Below are 15120 nucleotides of genomic sequence, written 5' to 3'. Positions count from 1 at the left end.
GCTGCGATGGATGATTCCAGGAGCAGCTCTGGCTCCTGAATGCCCCCTCCTACTATTCCCAGGTGTTTTGGCCAGGCTGCCTGTAGTGCTGCTATATGAGTCATGCTCTCTCTGGTCAACTATCTCTGAAATCCTTCCAAACAGATGATATGGAGTGGTCGCACTGGCTTTAGCAGGATTTGGATCAGGCCATCTGGGTGCACTTTCTTGATCAGCTTGAACTGATGGACTTCTGTGCTGCTGGTGAAATGGGTGGTCCCTTCTTTTAGCTCCTGGCAACATGGTTCAGTGGCCTCCCTTTATCCCAGCATGGAGCTCACGTGGCTGTACAATGAACCAGACTATGGACTGAGAATCCTTTTTTCCCCCTAGATTAGTTCTCTGATTTGGATTATCACGTGAACACATGATTGCAACTGCTGGCCTGAGGAAGAGGAAGGGATCGTGCACAAGAACAAGCGGTAAGGACAGATTCACCTCATCAAGCAGTAATGGCCATCCTTTGAAAACTTGAGTATACTGTTTTTCATCATCTATGTCCCAAAAACCTGTAGTTCATATACGATATTGTTACTATTGATGCTCACAGCTTAAATAACTTCCCCATTATCTTTTTATGTTCCTGGCAACACATATATAGTGTGAGTTGAAAAAAAACATAAAATAGTCATAAAGGGAAGAAGAATATGTGGATTTTCTGTAGTTTAATTATTTATAATAAACAAAATAATCTCCATCAGCATCTGAAACAGTAAAAGCTAAAGCATTTCCACAAAAAAATAACTGTGGAGTCCGAATTGGACTTTTTAACAAAAGCAAAATATTGAAATAAAAAAACCCCAACCCTGCAAAACCCTTGCAATCCCTTTTGGTCAGGCTCTTCACAGGAAAAAAAAAGTCTTATATGGTCTGACTGGCTCATAACCATGCATGGTATTGGGGATTGTGGGAGGAGAGAACGAAAGCCATGGAAAGAGCTTGGATACATTAGACCTCAGAGTAATGCATCTGACTATCAAGGACTGAGTGGCCCATTCCATTATTATTCTCTCTCTTTGCTGCTGATTTTTGTAGCGCTTTGTTTGCTTTTTTATTTCCAGAAAGCAGTTTAAAAATAGAAACTGTCATGACTGGAATGGTTTTTTGTGTTGGAAGATAACGTCTGTAAGAATTATGAATATGCCACTGCAAAATGATTCACAGGTATGTGAACTTTGCATATTCCAAAGCCAAATTAATCTCTAGAAAGTACAAAATAATTGTAGCCATTGTCCAAAATCTGTTAGATGGGGACCACGTAAAGTGTTGGTATTGTTTCATCCTTGTTCAGCGTTCTTAGAGCCATTTTGAATCACCCTTTCTTGTTCCCACCATGTTATATTGCCAGAATTAATACTGCATTTCTATCAAGATTATTCTCTCAGCAACTGGCATAATATACAAAGTTTTTACCTTTTCCTCTTTCAGATTTTACATATTGGAATAACATTCAGATTTTATATAATGGAATAACATTTGGCTATAAGGCCAAATTATCAGCTGTTGTCATATTGTTGAGCTCAGTGGAATTAAAGAAACTGATTTAAACCAGCCAAGTCCATGAAAAATGGGGAAAGTTTCTACAGAATCGGCATGATTTCTGTTTAATGACAAAAAATCAAGCAGAGGTGTCTAAATCTAAATGTTTTTCTTCAACTCTCGAGAAAATGATAAGAACTACTGCCATTTAACTTGCTTGCTTCTACTGTAAGAGCAAGCATTTCATTAATAACAGTAATTTGTATCAAATTCCTGTTCTAGTAATACTGTGGCATGCACTGCATGGTCTGCAAACAGTGCCTGTTCAGTTCAGTTCAGATGGAAGCTACCTGTGGGTGATTTCACCTTAGGCAGTGGGAGTTCAGCCATTGACTGAACTGAGGGATAGGATTTACAGCTCTTGTATTTGAAATGAAGTCCAAGAGGACTTTATGTCTCTGATCACAGTGACTTAAACATTACAGTGACAGTTGCCAAGCATTACTTAAGTGAGCCATAAATATTTCCCTAAGAGAAGCTGATTTTCTTACCTGTGGTAGTTCTGAGCCTTCAGTGCTCATGCTGTCTGATGGAAACATCAGACCTTTCAACAGATTCCTTGGTTCTCTGATAAATCTCCTACTACAAGCCCTCCTTCTCCTCTTGTGTTCTTCAGTCTGTCATCCATCATTGACCTCCATTCTGGTCGTCACTTCAGTCACTATCAAATCTTGGCAGCTTTTTTAAAAGAAGGAATCAAAAATATACGCGTATTACACCTGCATAAAATAATCAGATTTGAAAGCATTTTCTTTTGTAGCTCCCATATTGTTCTGTGCTCTCCTTTCTCCATTATACTTAATATAACTATACTTTTAAAAGATATATTGCCTGTAGTACATCTTTTTGTAAAATCCAAGATGCACATTGTGAGCTATCTGACAGTTGTAACTGTCAGTGGAATAGGGAAATTACAGATCATACAAACTTGGCCTGGATAAAAGTGTTAATCAATAACACACAGAGAATGTTGCTGAGTTGGACTAGGGGGATTAAACAACATGAGCTGATTATGCTCACTTTCTTCATCTTTTAACGTCTTTGGATTGCTTCACTGAAGTTGAAAGAAAAATTCCCAGTGATTTATGTGGAAAGATATTTCAGCCTTCATTTCCCAGAAAGATGTCTGCTTTATATGGTCAGTATGGCAAGTAGCCGCACATGGTAAGTTTGAATTTGTTCTCTTTTCAGCCAAACACTTTGTGTGCAAGAATTCAGAATACAACAGTAAATGTTGTGTTACACAGAGCTGGTTTTGCCTCTAACCAACCACTACTACAAAGTTTAATACACTACTGTTACTTTCTAGCACCAAATACCTGGCAGCTTTTCACTAATATGTTAGAGAAGCAAAGTGAGTCATTTGCTCTCCTTGCCTCTGCACAGTTTCTCATTGAGGCTGTTTTCAAACTCATCTAGTTTTCACATTATTTAAACAATTAGCCATATAAAACCCCTTGTTCTCATGTCTTTGTCCCTGATAATTTTGCACCAGTAATATTGCACCAGATAAGTCCATTAAATTCCCGTTCTGGGACACATTATCACCTCTGCTGCTGCGTACACAGAGAGGTGGCTGGAGCAAAGACCAATTTGCTGTTTCCTGAATGTCCCCCACTTCCACGTGTGCTCAGACATCATTAGAGATGATAAATAACGTAATGAAATAAGCTGAACTGTAACCAGGAAGAGAAAGCAAACCTCCTTCCTTAGCTATTAGCTGCTTTTTACCATCCTCTTTAATCTTCACTTAATGTGAAGCAGGAAGATTAGCTTAAGCAAGCAGCTACAGCAAGAGGTGGGAGCCAGCAGATTTTTAGGATTCATTTATCTCATAATGGGCTATTGAAAGTGATTGCTGGGCCTCTCCTAATCATTTTAAGAAGACACACTCCCATAGCTTAGTGGAAGGTATAAAATCTTCGTCCCTTGAAGTAATGAGAATTTTGCAACTGAATTCACTGGGGCAGGATTTTGTGTTAATGGCTCCTTCCATTCCTACCACTCATTTTGTCTGCTGGAGCCAGTTCCAGGCTGGCATGTATTTCTTGGCAAGGTGGTTCTCCTGGGGGAGGATGAGAGGGTTGCAGCTGCAGCTTTGATACTTCCTGGTGTGGTGTGGTTTCCATGTCACTTGACGGACGTGAGCCTTCGGAGCCCTCCTCCCCTTCTCCAGCCCAGTGTAATGGCTGCACACAGATCTGAATAACGCCTCTCACCCATCGTCTTCATTAACTCATCCGGTGTTGCAAAAACTGTGATGGCTGCGGATTGTTGACATGAGAGAAAACCAATCTCCCACTGAGGCTTTACTTGCTTTCAAAATAAAACAAAGGCAGAGGAACATGCAGAGTGGCTCCCAAGTGGCTGGGCTCTGAGGCTCCAAGCTGATGTCTCCAGCTGCTAATGGATGCAGGTATAGGCACAGTGCTCTGCAGCTGCACGGAATATTTGGGCTGTGCAGGCTGGGGATACAAAAGCATCTGAGAGGTGTGTCATTAGCTGTGTCTACACTGGCCTGTTAGATGGCTTCGGAAGAGTGGAGTGACCTGTCTGCATTGGGCACCTTTAGATACGCCCCACACAAGCTTCTGCATCTTTTTAGTCCTTGCCCAGCCCCTTCTTTGTCTACTACTGCAGGCTTGGACTGGGGTCTGAAAGACCTCAGCCTGTATTCCTCCCTGCTCCTGGTTCTCCACTGCCCACCCAGGATCAGACCAGAAGTAATTGTATGCAACAGCCTCAGCCTCCTGAGATGACTGAATGGAGTAGGTTGGTCTTTCTCCATTCTAACATATGGTTAACCTTAACTTACTGTGGATAAAATTATTGCAGAGTATGATCTGGCAGCTTCACCTGTGCTACAGGTATTATCCTCTCTAATGTAACATATTCAAGTTCCTCTGTTGCTTTCCCAGAAATAAGGAGAAAACTACTTTAACTAGAAAGAATACATTCATATAAAATTCCGCCTTCTCAGATTGCTTTTAAACCATGTGAGCTGCTAATATGATATCACTGAATTGGACACTGGAGCTTCATGACAGATAATAGAAGAAGATTTTTTGAGTGAACTAATGTAGTATGGGATATTTCTGTCAGTAAACAATCAGGAGCGCATTCCACCAATTTAGAATCTGTAAAACTGAATGTCCATAGCAAAGGCTGAGAAAACCGCTTTCTTCTTTCCCCACAGGAGTATCCTAAAAACAAATAGGAACTAAGGTAAAACTCAAGTGTCATTTTCACATATAACCAAAATTCCACTTCTGGGTTTGAATTCAGCTGAGGTGAATGAATCCTTCTGTAATATCAAAAACTAAGTCTGAGCAACTGCATTTTAATGGGATCTTTCTGATTCTGATGAGAGTCCACAAAAAAATTTGGCAGTGACAGTCCAACGTTAGAATATATTCCAGGGCAAGGAAATTTAGAGAACAGCAAATCTGAATCCACCACACAGTACAAAAAATAAGCTTCTGAGTTTCATAATAATTAATCAAATCTGCATAAAGGTATACTATTCCTTTCAGCCCACTATGCACAGTAAAGTGATTATCTCAAAATTAAGAGCGTTTGAAGACAGTAAATGGTAAAGATGCCACGAACCTTCACAGGAAAAATATTGACAGTAGGTTTCACTCCCCCTCACCATCTTCCCTCCTCCAGAACTAGCAAAAATAACATGAAATGTCAAGCACAATATCAAAATAATTCAAGGGTGATTTGCTGTTCCTAAAATATTTGTAGCTACATAAAACACTGATTTATGTATTACTGCCCGCACGTGTGTCTGGCTGACCATGCATGCAAGCCAAAAGATATTTCTAAATCCAGCTGTTTCTCTTGATGCTGCAGGCCAAAAGTCTGAGTGGAATGGGTCATCAGAGAAAGGCCCTGGTGTGCTGGTGGAGTTTCTTCTTTAAGATTCAATACTGAGACTTGAATTGCGAGAATGAAAAGACACAAAAGAATTGGGATAGTTAGTGAATGTAGGAAGAAGGGAAAAAGGAAGCTAATGGAGCATCCTGCAGGGCTGTGAAGCTGAGAATGAGAAATTTTATATTCATGAAGAGGATGGTGAAAAGGAAGTGCTCCAAAAAAGGAATAAACAAATGACACCCAGTTTAGAAAGTGTGGGTGGCAGGAAGAACAGTGACACCATTAGTCACAGATAAAAGAAGTGAGGGGACAGGTATGTTAAGAAAGATGCTGAGTTCAGTCACTACTGCACTGCATCTATGCAGTTGCATAAAGCCAGTCAGTGAAAGAATCTTATTATATGTTGAGGAAAGAAAATTGTCTTCCTTCATGGACTTCAGAGGCTTTCAAAAAAAGAGTTTCCCTATTGTTTACACATGCACAATAGAGTTATATAGCAGGAACAGATGAAATTGGGATAAGGTCAAAGAAAAGCAAATATCAGTAAGATATTATATTATATTATATTATATTATATTATATTATATTAATATATCTTTGCTGCTGGATGACACTGAATGAAAGAGCTCACCTGAAAAGAGCTAAATATGTGGATGAGGATTTGGACATCGATACGAACATGGAAAATGGATATGAACCTTTATGTTTTAGGAGATGAGGAAACCATTAATGGCACATGGTTAAGAAGATATTTACCCTTTCATGTTGTTGCCTAATATCTTTATCAGCGATGACAATCAGACACTGGACAGGATAATCAAGCATCTAACTGGTATAGCCTATTTTGGTATGATGGGTCTAGTTTTAAATTCATGTAACTGATTTTTCATTTAAATGACTTTTATTTTTGCAAGTTTATCAAGTAATGCAAACTTTCAAATTTGTTATTTTGAATGACTGCATGAAAAGCTAGGTGGTTGAGTGGTCAAATGTAGCTTTAATTTGAAATTAAAGAGGAACACAGAGACCAGCCAGTTTGGAAATTAAATTTTACAGACAGTTCATTGTATCTGAGCTTGTGATTCTTTAGCTGTAGTGAACTGCCAATATCAGTATGCAGAAGCATTTGCTCCTGTAAAATACTGTAGATTTCTCCAACATCTCTGGAGGAAATGATCTTCAGAGCTTTGTGGTCTACACATCACCATCATGTGACTACACAAAAATAACCCAGTGGAAAATCTCTATTGGTTAAGAGCACGAGTTCTTTCTCTCCAAAATCTCCCTCATTTTTATCATAGGCATAACAAATGTAAGATAAAGAAGAGATTTTTTTTTAAAGTAAATGGAGAAAAGAAGAGGAGGGGAATTTACAAACTTTTTTTCAGCAAATGGCTTGGCTGTGAGTGTTACTGTATGGCATGCTGTACTCTTTGATTTGTGTTGTCTGTAAATAAGTATTTTCTTTGGAGAGGGCTGACAGTTTTTAACATTGTGATTTTCCTGTACTGAAGAAGGCTTAGAGAAGCTGCTCCTCCTTTGCCTGTATCTGTCCCAAGCTCACATGGGATTGATTTTGTATACTCCACAATGGAAACCATAACAAGCCTAAAAATGAATGAAATTATTAAAATACATTCCTCTGTGTCACCCTTTCTCCCAAAGCTCTGCTTTTTCTTGCTAGGCTCTGCTTGCGAGAGCTACCCTTAATCACCTCCGAAGGAGCTGTACTTTAACCTTGCCACAGTTTTGAGGAAAGCCCTACTGAGTTTAGTTGGATGGCTGCCTGGAGATGGGCTTTAGATGGAAATTTGTAACAGAATTCTGAGAAACCAGCTGAGAGGGGGTATTTCAGCAAAGAGGTAGCATTCTCATTGCTAATGAGACCACATTTAGCATGCACAGAGAACTTCTGCATGGCTGGGACAAATCTGGCCCTCTCTAAGGATGGTAGAGAAGACTTTCTGTTACTTGATCATTGTCTTAGGAAGTATTTTAATTGGTAAATATATAAATAGATAAAAGAAAATATGCATAGTTGCATCAATATTCATTACTAACCTAAACAGTTTATACTGATACATAGTTCCAAGCACACTTAAATAATATTTTGAAGTCTACCCAAAACATGATACAGTATGTTTGTTCTTAATATCTCCATTTGTTATTATGGAGAAGTGGTGGCCTCTAGCAGACTCTGTATAGGACTATGGCAAAGCTGACACTTCAGGGTAGATGTAATTGCTACTATCAGTTTTTTAAAACCTACTGCACACTGGGGAGATGCTTTCTCAGTCTTAAACTCGGTTGGAGCTGTTGTATAGACAAAGCCTTAGGTGCCTTGGACTTTTTTTACTGAATTTTTTAAAAGCCATTTTTAGAAGGCTTTAAAGCCAATTCAGGCTGCTTGGAACATGACCTACAGTGGGACTTTGATGGTTTTAAAAGCAGGATTAGCTGAAATACTTTCAAACCTGGCTCGAATTTTTCGTATTATGGTAGATTTTCCAAGTAAGATATGTCTAATGTGTCTTCTGATCCTGTATGGGAGTCCCCTATGTTGGATCATGTAACAGGACGTATGACCGCATGCCTATGGCAGGGCTGTCCATCTGTCCACTGGGTCCAAGCCTGGGCTGTACACCCATGTGTCAGATCACACAACAAGGTCAGCCTGCATCATTAATCATGATGCAAATCTACAGCTGAGGGCTTTGGCCTCTGGAAGGGCTCCCTGGCATCAGGCACTGCTGGGTAATGACCCACAGCTGCAGAGCAGAGCAGCTCACCTGTCCCTACACAGAAGCTGTAGCTGGTAAAGAGATCTAAGACGCAGCTAGCAAACAGATCACAGCGCCTAGTGTGCGGGATCAGAAAGCAGGAGAGAGTTGATGTAGCTGTACAGCAAGCATCTGCCCTAGAAGTGCCACAGCAGAGGATGATGAAGAGGGAATCAAATGAGTAAGTCTCACATGCAGTGCATGAGACTGGGCAGGTCTTAAATCAGTGATTCACTACTAGTGTTTTCACTGCTTGTAAAATAAAGCAGAAGCACCTCCTTCTAGTGAGAATTAATTCACTGATGTTGATCTATCTCTTTGAAAGTATAAAGTGCTATATAAATGTGTTATCAGAAGGGCAAGAGGAAAAATGACCTGTGAATCCTTAGTTGCTGTATATTCTTATCACTAGCATTTCATCATGGTTTCGGTATCAAGGTTATTGATAGGTAGTCCATGCCAGACTTCTCTGGCACAAAGCTCTCTGAGTCAGGGCCTCATTCCCTCACAGCGTTCGCAGCAGCTGCAGCAGTCGCACTTCTGCAGATATTCTGAACCAGGAAGACAAATAAAAAAATAGTTGCTTGTAATTTAATCCTTACAGATTATTATGTATTACGTCCTGATCAATATATATTCTCACATACAGAATTCACCCACAGAATTTTAAATATTTGGTATTAATTCCATACTTCTGTATAATTGGATCCTTATAGAATATCTTTCTATATGCTGAGCCAAGTTTTTTTCTTTCATTTTATGATTATAAAGGAATCCTACACAGGCTGTAATTTTTCTTTGGTTGTTAAATCTGCTATTGAGCAATTCCCTTCCTGATGCGTTGCTGAGGATGGGATGGAAAAAAGAGAAGTTTCAGTCAGATCTTCCAAGACAAGAGAGAACACACCCAGCGGTAAAGTGCATACGCAAGTAGAATTCAAAACAAGTTCTGTAACATATTTTATATGTAATTTCATATTTTATATGAGAATATGCAAATTTCTAGATGATCCTGGCTGATTGTGTTACAGTTGCATAGAGCTCTCTTAAGAGCTCATGAAGATTTGATTTTTTCTCAATTAGATTCTTGGCACTTAAATTTTCTTTTACAATAAGATGCTTTTATTGCACAATAGCAGAGTAATAGGGCTTTTAAAGGGTGTAGACTTCATTTCCCTGAATTGTACAGATGTTTTACATTGTCAAGGTGGTTTAAAGGCGTCTTATCATAATAAAAAAATTAAGCCTTTGATCTTGTTTTTGCCAAACACTAGCAGTATGTGTGGTAGAATGTTAATCTCAGTGTTTAAGTCTTAGATCTGTATTTAAGATCAACTGCACTCAGAAATCCATTAAGATGGAAATTTTAATTATCTAGATAGTTTGGAAATTTGGTATAGTTTGTTCAAAACACTTCTAGAAACCTTAATTTACTCATGTGATTATAACAGAGTTGTAAAGTCAAAATTGGCACATGAACTACCCTGTTACTCTGCAAGTACCCCGACCTTCGAATCAGAGTACACATAACCCTAACTTTCTGGTGTCTCAGTTGCTATCTGATCTCCAGATGTGTTGAGGATCCCCCTAATGTCATTTGAAGCTGATGAGGCCAGGAACACTAAGCAAACCTAAAAGTTGTGTGCAAGCAGTTTCAAGGTCTCCCTACCATATAGTAAAACTCCTGTCTGGGCAAACACTAACAGTTTTAATATGATTCTCTTGATACAGTAGAGTGGGGGTTGTGAGAGTTCAAGTCTAAAGTTGACACGATGGTCCCTATTCTCGGCTTTTAATGTAAATTTCTAGTCGTTGTGATTATGGTAAAAGTCTTGAAAATATTAACAGAATGTACTTTGCAAGCCCCAAACTCCCAAAGAATAATAAAAAAAGAACATAACCTAAAAGGTGTTTTGTAAAGAGGAAGCAGTACAACTTTCTAAGCAAATCTCTGATTTAGGTGCAGGCTGTAGGCTCATTTTAAAATGTCCAGTGTCTTCCATATATTGAACCTAAGTAAGAGCTGCAGGTAAGTGGGAAATGGCTGGCAGAGACTGGATCAGAATACTACAGAAGAATTTTGATGCCGATTCTCTGAAGCTATTCCCAGTTTATAGATGTGTTAACAAATGGCTCTTCTTGTATTCTACCCCCAAGATCTCTTTGGCCAGCCATGTTTTGGTAATGAAATTACCCAGACATGGAAGCAACAACTGCAACCTTCTGTGCTGTGGAAAACCAAAGGCAATTTCTACTGTTGGGAATCCAATATTGTCCTGTTCCAAAACTCTTCACATGCATTTTGTGGTGTCTGCTATACACTGCCAATTTACTAAAAAAAGGTCTAGTTCATTACTAGACTTCAGATTGCTTTTTCTGAAAAATTTAATCTCATATCCTGATTTTATGGGTTATGTGCCACATGTTAAACAACAAAGTCTCAAATCTCAAGTTCATTAGTATCTGTGCCTTGTGAAGTACTTTTTTTTAAAGAAAAAATAGTAAGCTTATAGAATTGCAAAAATGAAGAGGCAATATACACAATGAACACAAGTGAACACACAGTGCATTTTTTTTGTCATACATATTGAAGAGTTGCTTCTTTCTCCTATTATAATCGCATAATTAGCTTGCATATGGGAGAGACAGAAATCTGCAAAAATTGCATTGCAATGACTGGTATTATCACTGCTATGTTACTGATCACTTACTTTGCTTATAGCAACACCAAGAGCAAAACTTCTGCTTATGATTCCACTCATATTTCTAAGTGGCATTGCAAGCTCCAGTTTGGAAGCTGCTTCTCTGGAGACCACCGTATCCCTAATGTGTCTACAGATGAACGTTTGCCTTGCATCCTTAACACGGTGTCTGCATTACCACCTATTTTTGTCAAGCACAATGTGCTTTCAAACCCTCTATAGGAGTAATTTTGTAAACCATTTAAAAATCACATTTGTTAGTGGCAATACAGTAGAAAAGAGCAATGCTTGGTATCAACAAATAGTTCCTATGGTGCCTCATGACTAGCAACTTCTAGAAAAATAGTTGTTTCCCTCACTTACAGTTCATACACAAAGGCCTATTAATATTTTTTCTGGCCAAAATACATAGTTCTCTGAAAAAATATTTGTTCTTCAGATAACAATTTGTACTGACAAGGCAAATTTATATTCTGGATTAATTTGAGAATGAAGAGTGTAAAAGAACGGGATAAATATGGATGAAGTTAGTCTGGACTGTGATATTTACCTTCTACCACGTGCCCGGTACAAGATGCAAGGATCCCTTGTTCTCCACAAATTGGTAGACCAGCTGAAATCCCATGCACTGAGCCCGCATCCTGTTGTCCTCTGTGTTTATTTCCTGCTGGAGAGCAAGCACTCTGCTGACCAGGTTTCAAATCCTACCCAGGGATTGCAGTAGAAAAAGCAGAGCAAGTAAAAGTAAAGTAGAATCTGAGGAAAAGGTAGTGAGTAAGACTCATCTGCTAAAGCTTATGCATCTGGAAGTTAAGCATTTAAGTCATAGTCACTCCCAGTTCCCTTTACAGTCCGTGCTGATAACCAGGCACGAGTAGAGGGTGGTTAAGCTCATCATCAGACAGGCCTGTAAGGTCTGTAGTCAAGTGAGTTGCCCTTCGGAGGTGTCTGCATCCCTTCCTGTCTGTATTGGGAGCCCAGACACGTACACTGTAGATGCCACCATAGAGAACTGGTTGCTCTAGTCTCTATAGTCCATGAAAATCTCAATGAAGTTCAGGCAGTAAAGCCCAGGAGGGAAACTACAGATCAGCCAGGCTAAGGAGACTGACAGAAAGTCCACAAGGGTAACACGGAGTCAAAACTATAAAAGTTAACGTTGCTGATCCAGATCACGTAGGCCTCAGGGAGTAAGAGGTGAACTTCCAAGAGGCAGCACAAAGCTGAAATGCAAGAAACAGATAACCTAGCTTGCCTGGCAGAGGTCATTGGGGTCTGGGCAATACTGAAGCATAGTAATAAAACAAAATCGATAGCTTCTTGGACTACATAGTTGTAAAGAAATCAGGCAGGATGGACTCTGGCTGTCCTTGCTATACACAAGCAGTCTTAAATGCTGAGGAGCATTGCTGGGGGCAAAGTTTTTTTTAACATAAGATCTTTATCTCTTGTAGTTGTATAAGCATATAGAGACAGTGGAATAAAACAAGCAAAAATAGAAACATAAACTTGTGGTTCATTTTCCTGTTAAAGCAACACTATAAACATGGACGGTCATGGAGTATTACATTGGGTGACAGAAGTGTCATAGCTCCACTGGGCCTAGTTACCTTCAGGCACCTAAAAGTTTGGCTCAAACCCTCTGCTTGTTTACCAAATATAAATATCTGTGTAACACATAAATTCCCATAAAGGCAATTTATTCCCTCCCCATCTGTTATTTCTTTTAACAGAAAAATCTTCTTGAAAAGAATTCCTGTATGGCATTAAAGTACCTGAGGAAAACAGGTCAGTAAGTCAATAAACATGTTTTCCGATGTTGTAGTACCTGTTACGCCCACCTGCATATTCTGTACATTTATTCAACCCTATTTGAAAAGAAATTAATTCAAAGAGTGTCTGCTGTAGACTGAGAGCAAAAGAGAAAAACAAGAGTACAATAATGACCTATTGCATTGGTAATAAATAGACTCAAGGATGATCAGCCATTTTTTTCTTAAAAAAAATCAAAGCAATGAACAATTCGGCCACCATTAATAGTGGCAATTCTTTGTCTGAGAGAACATGGGTCACTTTATTCAGCACTACATTCTTCCACAAGTTATCAAGGTGCTGAAAAATTCAAAAGAAATATAAGCAGTTTAAAAGCAAGCTAAATCCTTGGATTTCACAAGTGAGATACAGATGACTGGCAGCAAGCATTCTCCTTTATTACACTATTTGCTTGTGTGTCCACTCTAACATCTTCCAAACAAATACCTTAGGATGCGAGAGAGACCAGAAGCATTGGTTTTGACATTCTTCATGCAGCCTGTTGTCCCTCTCGTTCACAAATCTCATCTTTGGCAGTGATCAATACCTGACCTTTGCATGCATGTAAGAAACCCCACAAGAGGTAGGTATGGAATAACCTGGTCTCTGTATAAAGTGGCTTGGGACTAAAGTTTGTCTTCAGTCCTGACTCATGTTTATTCTCCTTTCCAGCTTTTTCACATTTAATTTTGATAACCATTCTGCTAAGTGACTTACCTTGTTCTGACTCTTCTTTAGCTCAGAGCATTTTCTTAAAGAGCTTGCAGAGGACAGGTTTCATACCCTGCATATTGTTTTATAGCAGCACTCTCAGCAACAGCACAGGGAAAAAATAAAGGGTGAGGGTGGACCCCGAGAGAACACAGGAAATGTAGCCAAGATATACTGCCCAAAACCTCATACTTTGCTACAATGAATATTGCCAGTTTTCTGCCCCTGCCTGTGAGATTAGGAGGAGAACTCCATCTGTCAGCTGCTTGTTCAGGTCTCCTGGATAAGGCTGGTGTATCCAAATTTTGGGAAGGAAACCAGGTTCTTTCTTTTGTTTATTTAGAAAATATATTAATAGTTATTACAATTATCACCTAAAATACTAAAACATAACAGATACTAACTTTTGCAGAATACATGTTAATATTACAAAATAAGCGCAATAGTCATACCTTTCCTGTAACAGCTGGGTACCAGCTTCATTGGGTCATTTTGAATTTAGTGCCAAGGCAAGACTTCGTATCTTGCTCCTAGTAATACTGCTTTATTTACACAACTGGTACAGCAAGCGCACTCTCAGGGACTGCCAACAGTGAACCCTAAGTAACAGCATCAGTGCTAAGTAACAGCATCAGTGCATAAAGTGGTGCATCAGTCTCTGCCTCTGTATCCATACAGCTACACCTGACAATTAAGATTGTTTCTGTTTGGATACAAAACAATGTTGTTCAGGATCGAGCTCAGGCTGTGATACTGGTCCAGCCATTGCAAAGCAGTGACTTTTGGTCATTACTGATTTATTTTGCATTTGCATCTAGTTTTCTGGAGGTGAAGGAGTTTCTTTTTACAAACAATCTCTAGTTGCCTCCTCTCATAACCCAATTTGATAGCAGGTTGAATACAATACTAGAAACAGTTGGCTGGAGTTACTCATCATTATTTTATCTGCACAGGAGAGAGTCATGCAGGCATAACATGCATATTCAAATTCTTTTCTGTGAGTGGCCAGTTTACTAAAAAAGTTCTCTACCTTGTAACTCTTATTCTTAGGAAGTTAATTTATTTTCTTATTGCTAAGGGAAAGAGGAATCAAGACGTTCAATTTTTTATCTTTATTCATCCATATAGAAATTAAGTGGTTAATTAAAACCAAAACCACCATAACATAAAAACACATGTTAAAAACACCATTTGGTGTGATGGTGGATTTAGCATTTGACAGTCACTTGGGAGATGACTATATCTCTGCAGTTATTACGAACTGCCTGTAGCTTTTTCTTTCCATTGATGAATGAAATATTAGTGAAATATTATCAGGATCTTACACACCATCTGTTTCTGCTCCTCTTTCCTTTTCACCTTTCTGTTATCGTACATCTCTTTATTTTAAATAGATTTTTATATATCCTCTATAAACAATTAAATAAATGAAGCATCTTGTATGCAATAGAACTTTTGAAGATCTCACTGGAACAGTGCAAGTATTCTGAAATTTAAGTAGATAGTAGTTAAAAATTCATTGCCACTCTCCTAATGAATTCATCCAGCAGTTAAATCTGCACAACAGCTATTCATTGGGAAAGTTCTAAATGTGAATTCTAATCTATTCTGATTATTGGTTTGGTTTTTTTAATTTGAGGGGACATACGCTTGTG

At 38.8% G+C, this 15120-nt stretch overlaps 1 long non-coding RNA gene across 4 annotated transcripts in view; it reads right to left on the bottom strand.

Annotated features, from left to right (window-relative positions):
- LOC142406831 (uncharacterized) overlaps positions 1-15120 on the bottom strand; it is a 33506-nt gene that overhangs the window by 11549 nt on the left and 6837 nt on the right. For 2 of the 4 annotated variants that reach the window (XR_012774719.1, XR_012774718.1), the window contains exons 3-5: positions 12974-13054; positions 11493-11609; positions 2070-2256 (exon numbers count right to left, since the gene is read on the bottom strand). This is a non-coding gene — a long non-coding RNA (uncharacterized LOC142406831). Of the gene's footprint in view, positions 1-2069; positions 2257-5187; positions 5250-8615; positions 8792-11492; positions 11610-12973; positions 13055-15120 lie in introns of all 4 variants that reach the window. The other 2 variants (XR_012774721.1, XR_012774720.1) reach the window with 2 other exon arrangements.

The sequence above is a fragment of the Mycteria americana genome, chromosome 2, assembly GCF_035582795.1.
Source record: "Mycteria americana isolate JAX WOST 10 ecotype Jacksonville Zoo and Gardens chromosome 2, USCA_MyAme_1.0, whole genome shotgun sequence".
Lineage (NCBI taxonomy): Eukaryota > Metazoa > Chordata > Aves > Ciconiiformes > Ciconiidae > Mycteria > Mycteria americana.
The sequence above is the reverse complement of the archived record's forward strand: the minus strand, read 5'-3'. Positions and strand labels throughout refer to the sequence as shown.